The 22,957-nt window shown below is 29.4% G+C and overlaps 1 protein-coding gene and 1 long non-coding RNA gene across 2 annotated transcripts in view; both read left to right on the plus strand.

The window, feature by feature from the left end:
• The first annotated feature begins 9,583 nt into the window (after positions 1-9,583).
• Positions 9,584-10,633, plus strand: LOC129910629 (uncharacterized). The gene is made up of 2 exons (XR_008771533.1): positions 9,584-9,958; positions 10,114-10,633. It is a non-coding gene; the product is annotated as an uncharacterized LOC129910629 (long non-coding RNA).
• Positions 10,634-10,677: 44 nt separating this feature from the next.
• The window catches only part of LOC129910628 (potassium voltage-gated channel protein Shaker), a 302,087-nt gene continuing 289,807 nt past the window's right edge, over positions 10,678-22,957 (plus strand). Inside the window, exon 1 of the mRNA XM_055988069.1 lies at positions 10,678-10,992. The gene's annotated coding sequence lies outside the window, so the exon portion shown is untranslated. The remainder of the gene's footprint in view (positions 10,993-22,957) is intronic.

Below are 22,957 nucleotides of genomic sequence, written 5' to 3' on the forward strand. Positions count from 1 at the left end.
ATCGTGAAGTAATTGACATATTAACATAAAAATGTTAATGGTACCATTGAAACGCTTGAAACGAAGGCTTTAAGTTAATGCTTAGAACTTAAAAACCAGTTCTTTGGTTCAATCCAACCAATATAAATGAAGTATGTGAAGAAAAATAGATTGAAATTGAAACAGAGAGTATCTGGAAAACATTAACATTAAAAAAAAACTAAAATTGACAGATATCGCTAACACTATTGTATGAATTTTTATGTTTTTACCAACAATTCAAAGTAAAAAATACGCAAGCTTTAAAATGAGACCATGAATAAAAATGAGACTTTGAATTAAAATATTTTATCCATTGCAATTTTTTGTTTTTAATATGTATAATTTATTTGATTCTGTTTTTTGCTCCTTAGTGTAGATTTGAACATCAAGTAACACCTGGTCCTTTTGATTTTAAGATGATGCATTTTTGTTTATTAAAAAACGGTCATGTATTTTGATCAAACGCTATGTTTTTTCTTGCGACTAAATAATAGCGCGATTTTTTAGTCGCAAGTGAGTGCACGGTAATTTAATGTTGCGACTGCGATTTTTTAGTAGCAACGACTGAAAATCGCATGTGTGCGCCTAGCCTTAGATTTAATTAATACTCGCCATTATAAAGCATGTAAAAAAGTGCAATTCGTGGAGCACAGCATTTAGATTCTGGTATAAAAAGCGACATAAACCAAACACTTACCTAAACCATTCTTACATAGTTAAGAAGAACACCAAAACCGAGTTCTCAATTTAAAAACCCACACAAAATTTACAAATGAATATATTTGCATGTAATGTGCCGTCTTCTGCAGAGTCCAAATACTTCATTTCCAAAATGACGTTTATTTCATAGTAAGTACCAACTATATATAAATAGAGGTACTTTTATAAAACACGAATATTCCATTTAGTTTTTAAAACTGAAAATATAAAAGTGTGAATATTTCAAGCGAGTAATTTCTGCCTCCCATGTTACTCGAGCATCAAAGTTTCAAGAAAAAAAAAAAGAGAAAAAAAAATATAAAAAAACTTAGCTTTAACTACCCTTAAAACCCAGCAAATCTAACATAAATCTGTTTATACAGAAATTCATGACCATGTTCTACTGAATGTGACACACTTAAATTACTTAACTTTCAGTGCCTGATGACTGTTGGCACGTATAGCATCCAGCAACCTTTAGTGTTCGCTTCGCCCAGCACTTAACCTTATTTTGAACGCTGCTGTTTGTTCAAGTTGCAGCTCCTTTTAGGTTTTGGTGCGCAACAGTAATCCGAGGTAGGTAGAGGTACAGAGCAGCCGTTCCTTTTTAAAATAGAACTTTGTTTGTAATTAAATGGATGCAGACTCTTTTTATCCTTAACTTTGTTTAAATTACATTCATAAGAACTGACGTCTCGCTTAGTCTGGATGTGTTGACGTTAGCTTGGAATATATGCATACTTTTTATGTTTTACATGCCTAAGTATTAACGACTTTATAGTCTCTTGTTAGAAGTGATGCAAGTTTTATCAAAATGTAGCTGCATCTCCGCATTCTATACTTTTGAGCAAAAATCTGAAGATTTGTTAAAATTTTGTATATGCGAGAATATTTTTAATGTTTATGGAGATAATCTGATACGAATACAGGGTGTTTCCGGCGGTGTTATACAAATTTAATCTTGGGTGTAAAATGCATTTTCAAAAATGTACGACAGTGTCGTATTGAGCTAGAACCGCAATAAATATTCTACAGAGTTTAACTTAAGTTGGTTTCAAAGTCAATCATAAAAAGTAAAAGTAGTACCCCGTGGCGAAATGTTTAATACTATAATTTTTATTCTGAGAAGCGTTCTTTCTGTCATTTTCGTGCGAATAAAACATTTTGAGAAGGCTTCTGAATGATTCCGGAGAGCTAATCGAAAACGACAAACCATTTCGAAGGATTGAAATATAAGAAAGTAATAAAAAGCAAAACACATTTTTTTGGCACGACACCACTGGTGCGTGTAATAAAGTTGCAAGTATAGGTATAAGAGATCTACAATTTACCGCCGAGTCCGAATGGCTAAACAGAGATGAACTTTTTCATCAGAATGACACTATAAGAGACCTTACCAATTTCTCTTTTTAATTTAAATCTTTTTATTTTAGATGGTGGAAGATAGGAATCGAACCCATACCTCTAACGTCACAGTGCCAAGCACTTACCAACGCACCACGGGGAACTACAATCAAAGTATAAGTAATAAGTATAAGTAATAAAATTTAGAAGATATTCGTATCCAAACCAATGCTCACTGATTTCAATAGTTTTCTTATGACCCGTATGCATTGCGATTTGGATACGAATATCTTCTAAACGGTTAAAGCAACCAATTTGATTCCAAGAAATTTTTTGTAGAACGTTTAAGCCCCTACAAGAATATATCTTGCTAATTTGAAAATAATGAAGTTTCAGTGAATTGGAAATTTTTTAAAAATATAAAATGTTTTTATAATTTTTTTTAACTTTGACTTCGAATATCTTTAGAATGGTTAGATTAATGAAAAAAGTTAATAAGACCTTTTTTGTGGAACAATCAATTTCCAATAAGAATATGTCTTGCGCGTTTGATTATTATAATTTTTCAATTTGTTACAAAATTAAGAACAAAAACCGAATTTTAAAAAATTTTCTCGATTTTTGGACCTCAAATATCTATTCAACGGTTAGATAAACGAAAAAAGTGTATAAGGCTTTTTTTGTAGAGCGTTCAATTTCCTACAAGAATATGAAAAGAAATTTGCTAAAAAGTCAATTAATAAAAAAATAATTTTTTTTTAATAGAAGCTTGATGTAAAAATGGAAAATTGCAAAGCGGAGGACCTTCCCATTAATATAAAGAGCTCATATTTGGTGTGTATATTCTAGAGGGGTCTAGAAATCGATTTTTCGGAGTACCAAATAAAAAAAAAGAATTTCGATTTTTGACCCACCCTAATAAGTATATCTTAACAAAAACGAAATCCAAGTTGGAGACAGAAAAATAAAAAAAAGAAGGAGTCAATTTGGGGAATCGCAAAATTCGCGCGTTCTCAAAAACGAAATAATAACAAATTTTTGGAATTTGGCTTTATTTCATTTTGTGTTGTTTCACGTCACTTATTATTTAGTAAATTTTGTTATTTCGTTTAACTCTCTTTTGAAGAATCTGGTTCTAGTTTTCAGGATGAATTTAAATACCTTTTCCTAGTCTGCATATTTATACATATGTATTGGCCTTTACAAAGAGTTGTTTTCTGATAAGAGTTATTTTTAGCAATCATCAACGGTCATTTTAAAATAAAACAAAATTTAATGGCTTTTTTATCTATTATTTAAATACTTCTGTCGAAATACTAAAAAATGATTGTATTTAACCCTACTACAAAAAATGCAATATCTCAAAATTTTGCTTTGTTTACGAGATATATTTAAATAAAATGCACGACTGGGTCGCACGAACTTGCTCTTAGAGTTCAAGTTGCTTAAATATTTAAGACTTTTTATATAGAAACTTGGGAAATGTAGGTATATAAAAAAAAAAAACAAAACAAAACAAAAATTCATTTTTCAAACAAATAAAACAATATCTGAAATCAAATCGCCCCACAAAACAAGTATGCAATTTTATTTGAAATATTAAGGTGCATTTTTAGAAAAAAAATTTTCAAAATCGTTAGAGCCGTTTTTTAAAAAACTAATTTTTTATAAATAATTTTTTGAAAAAAAAGTTTAAAAATAAAACTGGTATGCCATTTTGAAGAAATAACTAATCAACATCTAAAAACAAAATTTCAAAAAAATTCAATGTCCCGTTTTCGAAAATTTGATTTTTCAAAAAAAAAATTTCAAATTTTTTTTAAAAATCCAAAAATTGTATAAAATTGTATAAATGCTTTTGTATAAAAAATTTCGTTGAAATACAATAAGTAGTTTTGCAGAAAATCCGATTTGAAAAAAGCGGTCCTATGGCAGGTACCGTTAATAATGATTTTCAAAAAAAAAATTTTTCTTCAAAAGATAGATCTTGTTTAAAAACTAACATTTGAATTTTTTTAACAAAATCGTTGGAGCCGTTTTCGTGAAATTAAACTTTTCCGAAATTTTTGTATGACAGGTACCGTTATTTTTGGTCCAAAAAAATTAATTCCAAAAACCCCTCTGGAGAGTCTCCAAAAACTGCTACATAGCAAGTTTGAAGTCAATCGGTCCATCCGTTTAGGCTCTAGTTCCTTATACAGACAGACAGACGGACAGACTGACAGACTGACAGACTGATAGACTGACAGACTGACAGACTGACAGACTGACAGACTGACAGACTGACAGACTGACAGACAGACGGACAGACGGACTTCCGGGACCCACTTTTTTCGCATTGTCTATCATCGTAATGTCATGGAAAAATGTTATCTCAACTTTTTTTTTTGTACGAATGCATAACTTGATATATAGTACCTATATCGCAAGTAAAAAACCAATAAGGGAGCTTTTGCACCCCTATCTTTAGTTTCCACCCTCTCATTTAATAGCACTCCACGGTTTTATCTTCTTTTATAACCCATTGAATGATTCCTGCAATAAAAACCCGTGAACGTCTTACTTCTGTTCTGAAAGACATAATCAATAGCCTAATTGTAACTTACTTTATGTAATTTTATTCTTTTTTTCCTAACTTGAAACACCTTGTTGTTATTTTTTCATATCCGCTTTTTTTGACTTTCCTGAATATGTCATAAAGCAAAACATATACAAATATGATATACAAATTCATATATAAAATCCTTTTCATTTGAAAATATGCACGTATTTCTGAGGTTTTTCTACCCTAATTGCTTCTTTTCATCTCGGTCTTCTCAAATCACAACAACACACATTCGTGCTAGAAATAGTACCATAGCGCAGTGTTATTTTTAAACATTTCCATTTTGAGTTAATGTGTTTCGAGCAGCATACGTTTTCAGGTCAATGGTATTACCTAAAAAACTCTGCAAATTGTCTAGAGCAGGTTCTTCATATTTTTTTACTCCGCGGGTGTTACACGACACACAAGTTCATAAAAAAGATATGAATTGTACCAACCTACGGCTTGGTGAGATGACAAGGAATTTTACATATGAAATTGTGCGCCTGGAGACTCTTTGTGGGGACTAAGTTCAATTGCAGCATCATAAACAGAACAATATATAAAAGAATTGTGCAAGAAAATGTGTTTTTTTTTTAAACATTGTTTCAATGGTAGCTGAATCAAAGAATACTGAGAATTCACATTGAAATAAGTTTTTAAAAGATGATACCAGAAACATAAAAGTGCTTTTGAAGATTTGCTTTTTTTATTTTTTTGTTAAAAATATATAATTTTCTCCATTAAGCTGTGTGGGTGTTGAGGACTTTTAGATGAGGACTCTAACACACCTTGGAAGAAAAAGATTTCCAATTGTATCGTTGTTATTGTTTGAATTTTGCAAATAATATCCTTATGTACTTGAGTGTTTATGGTGAATGAAATACTTTCTTTTGACTTATAATGAAAACATTTTAGTTGGAAAGTAGATCCAAACAGGATCGATAAAAGAAGTGGTCTGGACGCTAATAATAAAAAAGTACGCAATGAAATGGTTTATCGAACGATTTCCTGACAGTATTGACTGATCTGTTTTGTCAAAAAATAGTACAATTTTTGGCTCCGCGAAATTAGGCCCCAGGAAATAAGGCCTCAAAAGAATAAATGAAATAAGGCCCCAAATTGGGGTATTTTTTCATAATGAAAATATGCCCCAATGAAACAAGGCCCCATCGAAATGAAAAAATACCCCAAAAATAAATGAAATAAAGCCCTAACTTGTTTTGAACTTTTTTGGGAAAATGAAATAAGACCCTAATTTTTCTTTTTCATAATTAATTTATTTTACGTAATGAAATATCACTCCAAACCTACAGAACCATCTTTATGGTCGGAACTGCAAACTAATATCTTTCAATTTGCAGCAATATCTTTACATTGAAAAGCATCGTGCGATTTTTTCAGCTATTTTGTTATTTACTAATGCTTTTAAGGATTAATATTGCTGCAAACCAACAGTGAGTCCACAATATGCGGTACTTTGCCAATTCTGGGTCCTTGATAAGCGGAATTTTACAAAATATTTTTTGAAAGACAATTTAGTTTAGCATTTTTATGCAAATTATGGAAAATGAAATAAGGCGCCAAATTATTTTTAAAATAAAATGAAAGTGAGCCCCAAAATTAGTTTTAGGGTCTTATTTCATGTGGGCCTTATTTCATAATGAAATTATGCCCAAACAAAAAAAATGAATAACACCCCAAAATTTGAGAAAATTCGTTGTTGTTGTTTTGTGTGTATTTTTTTGGGATCTTATTTCATTTTTTATTGGGGCCTTATTTCCTGGGGCCTAATTTCGCGGAGCCCAATTTTTTTGCCTGAAAAAGAAAATACGATGATTTTTTTTTTCAAAATACATATTTGTTTCGGCTTTGTGTTGTGGATAGACTCACAGAGTTCAGTTTTGATTGGAATTTGAATTTCGCAGATTTGACAAGAATTAGACTTAAATTAGTGATGATTTGGGTCCCATTTGGGAATCGTACAGTACAAAAATGCATTTCTCATAATTTTGGGATGCTGAGTTTTATTTTTCATGTGATTAAAAGGTCTGCCGCTTAGACTTTTATTAGACGGATATAAACAACCTTAGAGCTATTAAAAACTTTTCTTCCAAATAGCTTTTTTTTTGCGGGACCGATTTATACAGGGTGTCCCTTTCAGAACCTTTCAGAATACAAAAACTTAAATAATATGGAAAAATTAACTAATAAAAAAGTCGGATTTCATAAGAAAATAAATTTTATCTCGGTTATTTATGGAATATTCTCAACAATGTTATACCATTTTGAAAAGAGAATTGAACACACCAACTTTTAAGGTAACTTGCCGAAACATCGTACTGCATTTTTTTACACTACAGTTCATTGAATTAAAGTCATGTAAAATTTATTAGTACTTAGATGGGCAAAAAAGTAATATTTGCTTTAAAACTGATGCAGCTGAGTTAAAATTTTTGAATGCATTTGGTAGCAGGGTTATTCAAGGCTTTGTAACAAAAGAAAAAAATGAGAAAAATTAAGATTTGTAGTCACGGAACATGAAAAACTGTCACAGGGTGACAATTTTTTCGACTTTTTTTCAAATGCCCATAACTCACAAAATATATGGCTGCGATTTTTTTTATTATTTTTCTGATAACTGTCACCACCTACTGTATCTACCGTTTTCGTTTCCACGTTAACTTTTGGGACACCCTGTATATTAAATATTAGGTGGTAGGTACTACATAATTCGTATAGACGAATGTGTTGGTTCCATCCAGGGTTGTCTCGTTAAGGCGTACTACCGCTATTCTTACATACTGCACTCTAACTTAAAAACGTTACGGTTAAATATTTAAAATATTACACGAAAGTATAATTAAAATACATTTATGCAAAAAAGTAGGTACGTATACGCCATAGTGACACATTTTACTGTGCATTTTTTAAAAATTGAAAAATTGTATCTATTGAAAAACAAAATGAAAATAATTGACAACATATGTACATACAAAGTGTACATAGTGGAATAAGTAAATAAAACAAAAAAAAATCAGAATTTTCAAAAATTTTCTTTGTTAAAAAATTGTCGTATCGGAGTACTTGGAAAAGCAATTATGAGCTTAATGTTTTAAATTATAAGATCTCAAGACAAAATATTTTTTTTTTTAATAATGTCTACCGTAAAAATTATTTTCAAATAATTTCCTTATTAATGTCGTTAAACCATTTTTTTGATTTTTTTTCTTTTATTTTTGTTTATTGAGTTGGAAAATAAATTTTTATTATTTTAGCTTTAAATTAGCGGTAAATTTTCCAAAAGAAAAAAAAAAAAAACAAACGTAAAATGGCCTATTTTGGTTTTGCATTGTGTAAATATAAGAAAACAATTTCTAATCTAAGCGAATTTAATTTCTATGAATGAAATTTATAGGGAATTAAAAATCTTTCCTTAATTTTTTTGTACAGTTAGGATCTGTTTCTGAAGTTTTTATAGTTACATGGGAAAATATAATATCACAGTCCTAATAGAATAAAATGAAAAGAAAAATTAACGCTAAATAAAAGGATATTCTCAAAATAGTAATAATCATCACAAAAAATGTATTCATTTTTACTTGTATGTGTACTACATAGGTACCTATACCTACTAGCTCAAGCCCAAATAATTGAAGCGATTTGCCTAGAACTCGGAAATTCTTTGCACCAAAATTAAAACTAATAAAAGTTACGTTTTTTCGTTTAAAAGCGAACCCATTTTTATATAATCTTAAAGAATACCTTTAAATTCATGCAAAGTATCAGATTTGAAAAAAATTGATTTTCAAATTAAAAGAAAATCCAAAAAAAAAATGTATTGAAACAAAAATATTTGCGTTCTTAACACTGTTTTTGAAAACAAAAATATTTTCATTAAATAAAAAAATATTTTGCATTAAAAAAATACTGTAGCAAATGAAAAAAAAAATTAATATATTAAATATTAAAAAAAAATATATTTGAAGAGTTTCTTACAATTTTATCCACTTAACCTTTCACTTTCATTAGGTATTCCAACTATAATATTGAAAATGTGACAAAATTGTGAAAATTTGACGAATACTAGAATAAAAAAAATTTAATGGGGAAATTTTGCATTGATTTTTTTTTCAATACCTACAGACATTTTTTATTTGGAATAACATTTTTTACTAATGCAAAATATTTTTAATAAAAATTTGTTTTAATAGATTTTCTTTTATTTACTATACCTAAATGTTAAAAAAAAATTTGTAATGGAACTTAAATGCAATAAAAAGAAAATAATTTTTTACAACCCTGCAATGTATCATTAATTATTAAAATTTCCTAGCCCGTCTGAGTATATTTAACACGACAATAATAAAATTAACCTCCTACTCAGACAGTGTCGCGGCGGTGTCTAAAATATAAATTCATTGCCAATGTAATTTTTTAAAGGAAAGAAATCCAAAAGAAAAAAAATATCCTTGCGTACCTACAACGAAAAATTTCCCATACAATGCCGTATACTGATTGCAGATAATACTCTGAATTCCCCAATTTATCCCTAAGCATTACTGGCCTATATTGAAAATATCTCAAAACAACTGGTCTAAATAGAAATAAACATACACACACACACACACCCACACACACACTTCCATACAGATACATAGTCAAAAAATTATACTCCCTTATGACCACGAAATAAAAGGAAAATTCCTTTCGCTCTCTCTCAGATATCTAGTGTAGATGATTCTCTCACTCCCTATTTTCAATGTATGCTCTACAATATAGGAATACCACAAAAATATAGGTGAAAGCTCACAAAATTTTACTCTCGATATAAAACTATTTTTCCCCTATTTTGCAAAAATTCCCCCCTCAAACTCAAGCGCAATAGGTATAAAAACAAAAAAACAACAAACAAACAAACACATGCTACTCCCACCTGTATCTCAATCTCAAACTTCTTCACATTAGAGATACACTTTCATATCGTTGGTTGTTTATTTTTTCTCGTGTAAAAATAAAAGCTTTTAATTTTTACACTCAAGAGAGTGTAAATAGATGCGTGAATTTTCCTTGTTTCCATTTTCCACCACTATCAGGGGGTCTGCAATATTCGCGCTTTTCCATATCTGATAGTCCAAGTGAAAACGCCGCGATGCTAAGATCCGATAGTGCATTAAACAATTTTTTTTTCCTTTCTAATTTATACCAATTAAATTAGGAAAAAATTTCTTAAGGAAATTACAAACGGTTGTGTGGGGTTTTTCTTTCGGTTTTCTGTTTGGGTTTTGGTTTTCTCCTTTGGTTTATCTGGTGATATAAAATAAATTTCTGCATGCATACTTAGGCTGTTTATTCTTCTAAAAAAAAAAAAGAAAATAAAAAAGAAAAACTTGATACCTATCACACTTGGTTCTATATAATTTTTTTTTATATTCGAATTCAATTTTCAATTTTGCATATGTAAGTTGAAGTTTTTGGCTGGCTGTTGGAAAAGTGAAGAAAATTTATACCAATTAAATTCAAAAATTGAAAAATTCTGCCTAATTTTTTACAAAAAGAGGAAAAAAAAATTAAAATAAATAAAAAAGTGATGCATTAAAGATGTGTGTATTTGAATAAAATCCAAGCAAATGTTAAAGTTCATTTCAAGTTTAAATGTGAAGGTTCTCTCTGCAGTATACCCAAACCTTTCTGCTGCTGCAGAAAACCACCCACAATTTCAACCGTGTACCATACACCATCATTCTACAATAGTACACCAATAAAGAAGCAAAAATGTAATCCAATGATCTGTGCTGCTACTGCTGCTGCTGCTGCATTGTGCAAAAATTCTTCTCTACCTATCAAAAGGATATATAGAGAAAACACACAACAACAACAATAATATAACAACAAGAATCTCTATATAAATAAAATTCACATTGCATATAAATAAAAAAATAATTTAATTTACAAAAAAGCTTCGTTGGTTTTTTTTTTTTTTTTCTTCAAAAAAATATTCAATTTTTTTTTTTTATATTTGGAAATAGTTCCGAGAGAGTGCCAGCCTAAGGAATATAGTTCTTGGATAGTCCTGCAAGGATATCATGGCTTGATTGTTGGCCAGAAAATACCATATCGCGTTGTTTTTGGAGGAATAGTGTTGTATTAGTTTTTCGGAGGTGAATTGAAAGGAGTGCAACGATATTTTGTGTGTATGTGTTTTTTTTTTTTTTTAAATCTAAATCTATCTTCAGTTAAAAATATGAAAAAAATGATTCTTAAAAATAGTTAGTGTGTGCTTCGTCTATAGAGAAAATTATTATCAACCACTGCAAAGGAATAACATTTCAAAATTTTTAACTGTAAGTATAAGCTTTTTTTTTTTAGAAAATTATATAAAATATAAATCTCAAATTGTATCGCAAAAAATATGTGTAGGTACACAAAATTGTATACAAAATTTGTTAACTCTTTCATAACCCCGAACAAAAATCATTTCCAACACCCCAACTCCAAGAGACCCCCTGCCTATCTACTATAACCTACCCATGTTCGTTCCTAATAAAAAGGACATCCTCCGAATCTTGTATCTAAAAACTTTTACCAAAAGTAGACAACAGAGTTCTACATGTGTATATATATGTGTATATCAAGAGCTAACTGAAGCGGCACATTGTTGCTTTTGACCCTGAAAATTGTGTGCAGAAATATAAAAGCCCGCAGCGCTATGCTCAATGCTCGAATGCTCCAGTGCTCGGGGAGGATATTATAGAAGTTATAAAAAGGGGGGCTTCTTTATTCTTCTTGACACAAAGACAACGATAGAAAATTTTCCAAGCCAATATTATATGTTGTATATCTTCAATAACCAAGAGTTTTGTGGTGTGGTAGGTAAAAGAAAAGGCATGTGTCGAAGTCGAAGACTTTTCTATAAACAAAAAAAAGTGTACCTACTTATATGTGTTTGTGTGTGTGTTGTGTGTATATGTTTTTTTTTTTTTCATAAAAAGGGGAAATTTTATGTTAGGGAAAAAAGCTTTTCTTCTCATCTCTCTTGTTGTGTACAAAAACAAACCAAAAGTTTAAAGCGTTCTTCATTTCGAATCTGAATAATTTAAGTTGCTTCGGGGCTAAAAGGTATCTAAAATTTTTTTTTTTTTTGTGCGGTATAGCCTATAAGAATTGATTGTATACCTACTTGACAAAAGATGTTAGAAAACCGGATATTTTTTTTGTTGTTGTTCTCTCTATTTTTGCGAAGATATAACCATGTTTGGGTTGAATTGAAAGTCCTTGGATGAACGCTTCATTATAATAGATATACAAAAGAAATACTGTTCAGAAAGGAGACTATAAAAAGATTTTTATTTAAAAAGTGGCAAAAAAAGAATGGGAATAAGTTGAGTTATTCAGAAAAAGCTTATGTCTGTCGCGAAATGCAAAAAAAAATTTGCTCAACCAATTAAAATATAATTTTGAATACATAAATATGTACAGTACCTACCTACCTACTATAAAACTAAGAAGTCGAATTGAACCAACAAAAATTAAAAATATTTTTGATTAGTTATCAAAATCTGATACACAAACAGCCGTCATTTTGATTTGAAAAAGGTCCTATTTACACAAATTTTACATTGAGAAAAAGAATTAATTATTTTCAGTAAAGTTTGTAACTATACATTGTGTGATTTTCCACATAAAATGCTTTGGAAGTGATCGAAAATTTCACATCTTTGTTTTATATTAATATTTTTTTAAGCCTAGAAAGGAAAAAGATAGGTACAGTCAAGTTCAGTCAAGGAAATCTAAATTATTATGAATTTTGAGAGAGAATTTTTTTTCTGTAAATTAACGCCTTTCCTGTAGATATACATATGTATATACAAAATTATTTATGAAAAAACGTTGTGCAATTGTCTGCTGAACAAATTTTATTTATTTATTAAAAAAAAATTTTTTTTCACAAAATCAACTCTTAAGTTTTTGAGTTTTTTTTCCACAAAATTCTTCGTTTGGAGATTAAAAAATTTGTTTTTTTTTTCTTTAATAAAAAGAAAAGTATTCTATTTTTACATTTCTTTTCAAATAAAACACAAATTATTCTTTCATGAATTTTTACATAAAAGCTAATCAAGTTTTGTCAAGTTTAATCAAGTGAATTGGATTTAATTTGTAGGCCAAGATTTATGCTTATAAGATAGGATTAGATTTCTTTTTATAAATTTAAGAATTTTAGCTTCATTAAAATTTGAAAGAATGTCCATTTAGTTTAACGTGTTCAACTAGATCACCAACATTTTTGTTAGATGATTTTTTAATTTTTTATTTACATATGTATATAAAATTTTATGTAAATAAATAATCATTTTTATCAAAAATTTTCAAAACATTTTGAAAAAAATAATTTTTGGATTTTTTTCCAAAAAAATATTTATAAAAAATTATTTTTTTTTTTAAAACGGCTCTAACGATTTTGAAATTTTTTTTTCTAAAAATGCATGTTAATATATCAATCAAAACTGCATACTTGTTTTGTGAAGCGATTTGATTTCAGATGTTGATTTATTTTTTTGAAAAACGAATTTAATTTTTTTTTTTTATTTTTTTTCTTGTTTCCTACATTTCCCAAAATTTTATATAAAAAGTCTTAAAAAATTAAGCAACTTGAACTCTAAGAGCAAGTTCGTGCGACCCAGTCGTGCATTTTATTTATACATGGAGAACATGTATAAAGAACAACGTAAGAATAAATTGATATTTTCAAATTTTTTTTATTTAAGGTTGGAAATATTTTTTGGTCAGTTAAAGCATGAGCGTGAATTAAACTTTAGTTTTATTTTTGCTTGGTTCTTTAATTTTTTCAGGATAAGAATATATCAAAAACCTTTTTTTTGTAATCTTTTTAATGAAGACTTGTGATATATTTTTTTAAACTGTGACCTTACAAGAATGAAGCTCTTACGAGTGAATACTTTTGATAACAATAGACGCTTTCAATATTAAATGTAGGTATCACATTCACATTTTGATATTATTATTTTTTCGGCTCTGACCAAAAAAGGCAGGTAATTTTCTACTGTCAAAGGGTGCGATTTTGAGGAAGGGTATTTACTGACTGAAGTTCTAAAGTTTGGAATCAAATTCGTATCAATAAAATTTTGATTGTTTACTTGGCAATTTTTGAAATAACTTTAAAAATCGGAAATAAAAAGAAATCAGATAATCAGAAGTGCTCTATAATATTTTATGAAAATTCAGCGAAAATGGGCGGTTGCCACTCCCCCTGGCTTAAATTCTCAAACTTAAAATTTTTTCCTTTTTATAAACTACTAGTTCTACCATTCTACCAAATTTCAAGATTTTACGATAATCAGAAGTGCTCTATTATATTAAATGAAAATTCAGCGGAAATGGGCGGATGCCACGCCCCCTGAATTGAAAATCTCAAATTTTCGATTTTTTCCTTTGTATACACCACAAGTCCTATCACCGTGTAAAATTTCAAGTTTCTACGATATCGGGAAGTTCTCCATAATTTTGATGATCTGTCAGTGAGTCAGTTACGGTTTTTTCGATTTTTGAAGCCCTATATCTCAGAAACTACTCATCGTAGGAGGCTGAAATTTTGTGAGGTGTTTGGTTTTGACCAGCTCAACAAATGTAGCGAGTTTGAAATTTCTAGCATCTTTGGTGTGGAAGTTAGAGGAGGGTTGAAAATGGCCTGAGTTGTTTCCTGTAAATAAGGGTGTATTGCTAAAGTTGCTAGAGAACTTGGCTGGGCACTACCGACCGTGCCCCTTGATAAATCAAGAATGTGAACTAATAATTGATTTCTAACCCGTATCAGTGCATTTGAATCTATATGCATATGCCTTTGATTCGCGAATGCTAACATACATACCTGTTATTCGCAAAAGTAGCTTTAATGAGGTTAATTTTGTGTGATGATGTTTATGACTTCGTTTGTTGTAGATATGTTTTACATGTTATAATTAAATACTGAGAGAATAAAAATGAAACATAAATAACTCCTTCACTAGGTTTTTTTGAGGTCACTTCCGTTTTTACACTCATTCAATATTTCCATGTTAACTGCTAATTCTGAGGCTTGCGTAAGAGGTTTCACTTCAACAACTATTATCCAATAAAATACGAACCACAGGTCATATTTCAACGTATAATTAGACCATAATCCTACAACCCAAAAGGTTGTAAATTTAAGAGCCGCAAACCACCTGTTTGTTATATCCGATGTAAAGGTTTTGAAGTTTGTTTATTTGTGTGGATTTTTTTACATTGCAACATTAAACCTTTTTATAACTTTATCCTGGGTAAAAGCTCTTGCACATCTACACTCTATACACATATTTGAAGTGACAGATGAAAACGTCAAAGATTTTTCTTCTTTTTTTCTAATTTGCAATTTCTTTCATGCGTCAATAATCCCAGAATAAATTTTCATTTCAAAGTTAGTACCAATGAACCTTTTATATAACACTTGTGTGACATCTATGCATACTATAATACTACTGCACAACTAGCCATAGGGTAGACAAGCGTTTTTCAATTTTCCACTCTGTTGAGTTCCATTAGCCTTACGGGCAGTAAAGGTTAACAATATGAAACGAAGATTTGACATTCGATTTGGATATTTTAATTGAACTTCGATATCATATACTCGTGTGTACTATGCTTAAATACAAAATTAAAAAGAAATCATGTATTGAAATAAAAAAAGAAAATATAAAAAAAATTCAATCAACACGCGTGCATGATAAAATTGCACTAATTTTAGATTTAAGAAACATTTTAAAATTGAATTTAATCAATAAAAGTTGAATCATAAATAACTAAATCGAATAATAAAATTTAATGTACTTTATACATAGTTGGACTGGAATTCAATTAACCGTGTAATGGTGTGAATAAAATTGAATGAATACGATATATACAACATGTCATTAAAAAAAAAATAATATTGAATGCTTTTGTTTTCATTTACACTACTACTACTTTTAGCTTTTTTTTTTAATTTAAACTCTTTGGTACAGAAATCGTTTTTTATCTCTTTGTTTTTATTTGTTTCTTTATAGCTAAGAGTATATTTGATTGTAGTTTCAATTCAATTTCAATTAAAAGTGTTTGAATTTTTTATTGGGAACGAGTATCTATATGCATTCCTGTTTGATTCTAGATTCTAAAAGTCAAAGCATTGAGCATTCTAACACATTAAAAATAGATGTGCATTTAGGCAAGCGAATTAATTGTTTTTGCTTTTTTTTTTTTTGCTTTTTAAAATTGATTTATCGGAGATCAGAGAGATGAATCTATTGGTAAAATGCTTACATTTAAACAGATCTATATCAAATACCAAATTTAAATGAAACATAGATAACACACTAAATGGTTGAAATGCCGATTTTTAAAAAGGCGTTAAAATAAAAACCAAATAATAATGTCCATGGTTTATGCATTATGATGTTCTGAATTTATTCTGATACATTTTTTTATTAGCAAATTGGAAAATAAAAATCGGGAAGCTACTGAAGACATATTTTTCACAAATATCAACATTTTTTGAGTTTTTTTTAGTCCATCCTCATACTAAATGATCCCTGGAATCAATTCTGATCCCCTTTTTTTCATTTTTGTTTTAAAAAATAAACAGAATTAAATAAGTTGAAGAATTTAAACATTTTTGATTCTTATTTGACAGGATTTTGTCTTTCTGTTTATTTATTTATAGCACTGACCAGAAAGAAGACGAAGTTATTGTTCAAATAATGGATGGAAGTGTTTTTTAATATCAATTTGTGTATGTTGGCACCTAAGCTAAAGTTGCAACTCACTTTATTTTCACGTTGTCAATGTGCACTGTGGCGTATACGTGATCTTTTTTGTACTTATTTACATTTTAAATATTTTGATTTTTTTATAAACTGCGTGTGAAAGAGTGAGAGAAAAGAAGACAGCTGATGAATCTAGAATTTGTTTGTTAGTTTTTATGTAAAATTTTAAGCTAGGGTAAATTGAAACCATTTTTCAGGATAAGTTTTAACAAAATTAAAGTACCTACTTCGTTTATTTGTTTGTATTTGTTACGTTTTAACAAGTGAAACTCAGAGCTCTTAGTATTTAATTCAATTGTGTTTATATAACTATAAATTCATTAATTATTATTTAAGACTATCAAAATGTAGTGTATAAAGTGACAGATGGAAATATCATATTTAAGATTTACTACTATAAATATTCTAATACTAGAATATGATGTTTTGGGGGTTCGTTTGCATCAGTAAGTATTGATACAAGCGAACCAGAACTGTGGGTATACGGCTTTGTTCCTATTCGTGTTTCATTATGGTCTCTTTTTTTTCTTTTAAAATAAGGTTCAAATATTAGCAAAAAACTATTAATAATCATTTTTATCAAAAAAACAAAACCGACTTCCATGGATCAAAACTGGGTTTTATGGTTTTTCTCATAGTTTCTATAGCCATAACTAGATGAAATGAAAATGGGACCACACTGCAGGAAACCAGCTTTCCAATACAAAAAGAATTATCAAATTGGTTCACTTGGTCCAAAGTTATGAGGTAACAAACACAAAAAAAATATAGACGAATTGAGTACACCTTTTTGGAATTCGGTAAAAATGGTGGTACGATAGTAAAATTAGGCATTATGGTTGTATTTGTCATGCAAATAAAGTATAATTAAAGTCTATTTTGATTTTTCATGTGAGAACGTATTTTTTTGAGGAAAATGAGAGGATTTGCATCTGGTATCGAAACAATTAGTACAGGGATGGCGAACCTTTTTATAACCTCGTGCCATTAAAAAAAAAATATTTATTTCTATATCTATTTTTTTTTTTGTGACTACAAGAAATAAAAATAATTAATTTTAAACTACGCATTGTTTTATTTGTAAACATACCTAATAATAAAAACCTTTGTTTCTTTAGGTACAGCGCTATTTGTTTTGAATTATTCCAACTCTTTCCTTGTTTTGACGAATTTTTGAGTCGATATCGAACAAGATTGAAAAGCGTTCAGATGCATTTCAATGTCTTCAATTTCCAACCAATCAAATTAAGACAAGTTCAGTTTATCAAAGGATGTCGTATCAGGGTTCATAGTAGAGCTAGCGTTTCCGATAATTCTTTAAATTCTGAAAACCTTGACAAAAATTCTTCGACTGATGAACTAATTCATTCAGTTAATTTTACTTTGTCTGGTTTTTCATGTAAATTCAATCCGTTGTTCAGAGACGTTAGAATCTTCTTCTGAGAAGAAAAGAGTTTTACAGTGGAATAAAATCTCAAGAAAAATTTCACTGGAAAAATCGTTGAATGTCGCTCAAATGACAATTGGATTACTTAATTGTTGGCGTGCCCGAAATATTTTATGGCGTGCCACCAGTGGCACGCGTGCCATTGGTTCGCCATCCCTGACCTAGTATTTCAACACTTGTGAAATTAAATAAAAGTTTTGCAGTTCATATGTTATCCAGGATGGAAGCGTATTTATTGGAAAGAAAAGAAAAAGTTAAATTTTATAATATATTTTGGAGTAAAGGAATTATGCTGTGCATGATTTAGGGGAATATTTTAATGCTGAGATACATTATATAAAAACAACTTTTTGTATTTAAAAGATGCAAATTTTTTTAGATCCAGTTTAAATCATGTAAAACGCGCTTAAATCATGTACTATATGCTTACTTTTTTTTTAAATCCTTGTTCTTATATATCATTTAGTGAGAAAAAAAAAATATATTAAATAAAACCAATTTGCTATTTTGTAGTTATTACACCGGCACAAAAAAAAAAAAACAAAAATTGGCGTTAAAAAACACAAGATACACCTTGGGTCATTTACTTCTCTGTCTGAAATCTATATTCGAGTTCCGTTTGGATCAATTTGGTCCTAAAACCTAAACCCAATTCTTGAACATTATCACTGGCGATCAAAAATCTTTAACGTCTCTAAAATCCATTTTCTCCCATAAGTAAAGCAAAATTTCTTTTAAATTCAGAAATCATGATCGTGAATTTCGATGCCCTGAACCCGAATCCCAGGAACGAGGACTGATGGAGGTAAACGCATTTCGGATTTGGATTCAGGTTATCGAAATATATGACCCTAGATGAGTCTAGTGCGTTCAATATGCCACTTTTCGTTTTACGTGTGCCGATGTTATTAATTAACACCATAAACCAAAATTTCAAAAAAATTCAATTCCCGGTTTTAATTTAAACACATTTAATTTTTCAAAAAAAAAAAAAAAAAAAATAGTTGAAAATTAATCAGTGGTTTGGGAGAAGTTGAAAGCTTAAAAAAAATGGTTCTAAGGAATTTTTGGCCCAAAAAATTTAATTCCAAAAACTATTCTGAACAATCTGCAAAAACTGCTACACACATACGACCCATCCGTTTTGGCAGATGGACTTGCAGGACCCCAATTTTTTTCGCATTCTCTATCATCTTAGTCAAGTTTGATTATTATTATCTCAACTTTTTTTTTATTTTGCTTTATGTTAAACATTTACATACTCGTATCAACCTTTGATTTATTGAATCTAAATTTTTATCTTTTTTAACATCAAACGTTTATAAAGAAAAAAACTTTACAACAGTTTATAGGAAAATGTCAAGGGAACGATTAACCAGAAATATTCTCACCAGTCGTAAAATACACATCCATAAGGGTACTTTTGAGTTTTCTTGTGCAAAATGATTTAAATATCGATCAAAAGGATGCTGTGCCACTGCTTTCTTGGAAAGTGAACTTGAAGAAGAAGTTTAAATAAAACTTCTTGAACGTTTGGTTGATTCGATATTCTAGGACAGCTTTTTGATATCAAGCAATCAATATAAAGCCTTAAATACATTGAAAGAAGTGATATTTTTTACAATTGTTTTCTTAATAGGTTCAGAAATAATATTAATTAATTATTTTATTTAGTTGTTTTTTAATGTTGGTAGGTACTTAATAGCATTTTCATATATAATACATACTTTTGGTCTTTGGTACTCTTAGGTCATACAAAAAAGAAAACAATTTACCTATGTGTTTGTATCTCATTTTTAAAACAAAGACAGTTTAAACTTAAGCTGCTTTTAATGTTTAAACGAAAGCTATTATAAAACTTCCACCACTTAAAAACACCCTTAACACAAATACATTATGCAGATGTTTTTGTTGTGTTGAAATAAAATCTAAATAAGCGTACAATTAAAAATTATTAAGCTTTTAATTTTTTTTAATTACATAAAAATTTTCAACAAACTCAGCGAATTAAAATTATTTTGTTATTGTGCCTTAAGTGCCATACATTTAAATGTTTTATAAACTAAAGGTTTTGTTGTTCTAGTTAAATTTGTTGTTTTTTCTTTTGATTCACATTTGGATTTGTGGTATAATGAACAACGGCTTGCCTCTGATACGATGCATATGATGATGAGTTAATTGGCGGCTAATTACAGTGCGGAGGTGTCGGATAATGGCTTTTATTATTTCATCAAGCGTTTTATCCTAAAATGCTGATTTATATGCAAATGTTTAACAATCGTTTTTACTATTGTACCATCTATAGAATATACACATACACATGGAGAAAGAGAGAGAGAGAAAGACGAGCATGAACGTAATGAGATTTTAATTGGGTACGCTGCACAGCACATGCAAATTGTGACTGTACCGTGTAGCATACATATAAAGTTATGTTAGTGAAGCGGTGGGCAATTTTGTGACAATTATTTGTTGTTACTCGTTTTGTGCAAAATAGTTTTGACGGTCGTCAGCGTAATGGTCTTGTTATATTTTCATGTGCACTCTTGTATTAAATAAAATTTCCTCTAATGACCTTACACAATTTATTAGGAAATATGAGTTGACGTTTTAAAAAATTTGAGATAATTCTAATGCAATCTATAGTCATTATATAGTCTTTATTTCAAATTTAAAGGACCGAGTGTAAATAGAAACTTTAACTGAATTTGAAATATAAAAACTAATTCTTTTATTGTTTTTATCTGAAATAATAAGACTTTTCTCAAAAACGGCTCAAAGAATTTTGATGAATAAAATCATGTATTACTTTTTAGACCATGGCTAGTTTTTGATGAAAAATCATTTTTAAAGGTACCTGCTATAGAACGTTGTTTTTTTTTTAATAAATGAATTTCTCCCAAATGACGACAACGATTTTTGTTATGATGAAAAATTATTTACATATACTTTACCCTTTATTATATCAACATGTGACATTTCTGTAACAAATCAAAAAAAAAAATCCCACAAAAAATCATACGAAGTATGTGAATTGCTTTTGACTTAAATAACTAAATTTTTACATACTACTTTATCGAAATAATTCAACATGTTGCACAGAAATATCGATATAATTATGTTATTGACAGTTTAGTTTGAAACCATTTTTTTAGTTTCTTATTAGAATTTGTTTTTAAAATATTTAAAGCGTCCGCGGTTCAAGTGGTAAAAGCGCGGTTCTTTTTGTTTAACTTTTTTTAATCTTAGGGGTCCAGGTTCAATTCCCACTGTCTGACGAAAAATCAATTTCTTTTTTTTTAATTGATTTTCATACAATTTTATTTTTTTTATTTTTTTTATCTATTTTTTTTTTCTTATTTAATTTGTTTTTCAATATTATTATTTTTTATTATTTTTTTTTATTTTTTATATTTTTAATTATCATTTTTACATATTTATTTTTTAATTGTATTTCAAATAAATACCATGGTTTGCTCGACTAAAAATTGTTCTGATGGGTCGATTTCTACTCCCTTATATGCTTGTTTCGGACCGTGTGGTAATCTCTACCATGCAAAATGCATTGGTTCCACTAATGGTTTTATTGAAAAGATTTCTAACTCTAAGTTTGCCTATTGGTATTGCCCTGATTGCCGCGAATTATCTATATCTACATTAGCTTTCAAAATGTCTTCTTTTAAAGCAGACATTTTAAAACTCTCAAAAGGTTTCGAAGAACTTCTCAATGTTTTTAATACTGCGGTCTCAAATTTAAATTCTTTTTCCATAACTAACAGTATGGTAAATAACTCCACTTCAACTGATGATTTAGTTCCTGACCTTCCTCAAAATTTAATTTCTTCACACGATGATGATATTCTTGCTCAGTCTGGTTCCGGTATAAACAAAGCTCATGTACGTACCCAAAAAATTAACAAAAAAAGAAGGAGAGACAATTCATCGAATGTGAAAAATTCTGGTCCATCTCCAAAACGCACAAATCTCAACACAAATCCTCATCCTATTGCTGTATTACCTAATCCTACTCAACCAGTAGCCTCGACAACCACCGTTGCTAGTACTAATATAATTAAGGCTGTTTCGAAACCAAGATCGATTTTCGTTTCACGGTTAGACCCTAATACATCTCCTGATGATATAATTTCCCATTTAGTTTCTTGTAAAACCATTCCTTCAACAACATCTATTAAGTGCACAAAAATAAGTAAGCCCAATAGTTTTATTTCATCATTTAAAATTGTAACAAACCCAACTTATTTTGATTCCATTTGCAACACTCATAATTGGCCCCTAGAAACCTTAGTTAAAGAGTTCTCTATCACAAAAAAACACCCTGTATCTAAAATACCTTCGACAAAAAACTCAGCAGGATTGCCCTCTTTTACCAAAACGTAAGGGGGTTACGAAGCAAAGCCGCTGACATTTTCATGAATTCACAAACATTTCCACATGATATATTTATTTTAACAGAAACTTGGTTAAATGCTAGCTTTTTAGACACGGAACTATTTTGTCAAGAGTTCTTAGTTTACAGAAAAGATCGCCACGCCGGAAATGCAAAGGAACTCGGAGGTGGTGTCTTAGTAGCGGTTCGAAATAAATTTGTTTCTTCTTCCATATCATTCCCGTTTAAGCTCTCAATTGACTTAATCTGCGTTAAAATTTCTTCAATGACTAAATCAATTTATATTCTAAATGTATATATTCCTCCAAAAAGTACATCATGCTCTTATACAGAGCTTTCGATGGCTTTAGATTACGTACTTGACTTGTCTTGCTCCAATAGCAACATATTACTTTTAGGAGACTTCAATTTACCTCACATTGATTGGGTCCCTTCCGATGATGAAACATATCAAGAAGCTTCACTAACATCTTCACAAAATGAGCTTGCTTTATTAGACAAAATTTTGTATACTGACTTACAGCAGATAAGCTGTATTAAAAACTATAAAAATCGAATTCTCGATTTAGTATTTTCCTCTGACGCTATTAGTACTCTTGTTCTAGAGTCTAGAACTGGTA

The sequence above is a fragment of the Episyrphus balteatus genome, chromosome 2 (assembly GCF_945859705.1).
Source record: "Episyrphus balteatus chromosome 2, idEpiBalt1.1, whole genome shotgun sequence".
Taxonomy (NCBI): domain Eukaryota; kingdom Metazoa; phylum Arthropoda; class Insecta; order Diptera; family Syrphidae; genus Episyrphus; species Episyrphus balteatus.